The sequence below is a fragment of the Microtus ochrogaster genome, linkage group LG8 (genome assembly GCF_000317375.1).
Source record: "Microtus ochrogaster isolate Prairie Vole_2 linkage group LG8, MicOch1.0, whole genome shotgun sequence".
Lineage (NCBI taxonomy): Eukaryota > Metazoa > Chordata > Mammalia > Rodentia > Cricetidae > Microtus > Microtus ochrogaster.
Window position 1 is genome coordinate 21,866,059 of NC_022033.1, and position 1,666 is coordinate 21,867,724.

Consider the following 1,666-nt stretch of genomic DNA (forward strand, 5'->3'; position numbering starts at 1 on the left):
AAAAAAAAAAAAAAAAGCCAGTGAGGTTTTCTTTTAATATGCAATTTGCTTTTAAATAATTTAGTTAATACATCCAGGAGCTTGGGCATGTTTCAGTGTTGAAGCATGTGCCCTGGGATCAATGCCCAGCACTAGAAAATAATCGTCTCATGTGTGATTCAAGTTCTCCTTTGGATGACTTGTTCATATCCTTTGTTCATTTGTTCATTTTGTTATGAGATTATTTGTATTTTTCTTATAAATCCTGAGCTTTAAGAAAAAAAATTCTAGATAGTATTGTTTCCGTTTGTTTATTTGTTTGGCTGGTTGGTTGTTTTTGAGACAGGGTCTCACTATGTAGACTAGGCTGGACCTGAACTCACAGAGACACACTCGCCCTGCCCCGCCCCCACGCGTGATTGGATGGTAATTGTCTAGTTACATGCATGGCAGCCTATAAGTGCAGTTTCTCTCTCCGTTTATACTTGCTAGGCACCGAAGTTTGTAAGCTGAAGTTTTAATTTAGTTTTTGCACAATTTATTTAATTCACTCTGCAGTCCAAACTCAAAGCAATCCTCCTCCTTCAGTCTCCAAAGTGCTAGAATGTTAGGCATGTACCAACACATCTGGATAGTTTTGCATCTTTTAAATTATGAAAACTTTCAAATATAAACTTGAAAAGCTATGTATAAGCCGGGTGGTGGCGGCGCAGGCCTTTAATCCCAACACTTGGGAGGCAAAGGCAGGCAGATCTCAGAGTTCAAGGCCAGTCTGGTCTGTAGAGCAAATTCTAGGGACAGTCAGGGCTACATAGAGAAACTATGTCCAAAAACTAAAAAGAAAGGAAGGAAGAAAGAATGGGAGGGAGGAAATAAAAGAGAAAAGAAAAGAAAAACTATGTCTAATGATTGCTCACTAGTTTTGCCATATTAGCATTTTGGGTTTTCGTACATGTGCAGGTAGGTATGTGTTGGTCAGGGAGTTTGCTGTGTCTCTTAGTAAGATCGGAATCTACACCCATAAAGTCTGACCAATATGGCTGCCTAAATAGGAGCTGAACAAGGACAACAATAACACTTGGTAAAGTGGACAGAGGAAAGCCTGCAAGGCTTCAACCCTACATAAAGAACTGCAGGCAAGGAAGCCAGGCGATGAGGGTGCACTCCTTTAATCCCAGCACTTGGGAGGCAGAGGCAGGCTGATCTCTGTGAGTTCGAGGCCAGCTTGGTCTACAAAGCAAGTTCCAAGACAGTCAGGACTGTTACACAGAGAAACCCTGTCTTAAAAAACAAAACCAAGAAAAAAAAAAGAAAAAAAGAAAGAAAGAAAGACAGGAAGAAAAGAAGAAAGAAAGAAAGAAAGAAAGAAAGAAAGAAAGAAAGAAAGAAAGAAAGAAAGAACGGCAGGCAACTAAGGAAGGCTGAGGACAGGAGAAATAGTCTTCCCCATTGTAGTTTGGATGTAATTGGCCCCCAATAAGATCATAAGGTGTGGCGTTAGTATTAGTAGGAAGTGTGGCCTTGTTGGAGTATATATGCCCTCACTGGAAGAAGTATGTCCCTGTGGGGGTGGGCTTTGAGTTCTCCTACGCTCAAGATACTCCCCATGTCACAGTCCATCTCCTGTTGCCTGGAAGATGTAGGACACTCAGCCACTTCTCCAGCGCCATGTCTGCCTGCAGGCTGC

General features: G+C 41.7%; 1 protein-coding gene across 2 annotated transcripts in view; it reads right to left on the minus strand.

The window, feature by feature from the left end:
• Cnbd2 (cyclic nucleotide binding domain containing 2) overlaps nt 1-1,666 on the minus strand; it is a 45,290-nt gene that overhangs the window by 42,628 nt on the left and 996 nt on the right. The window lies entirely within an intron of this gene.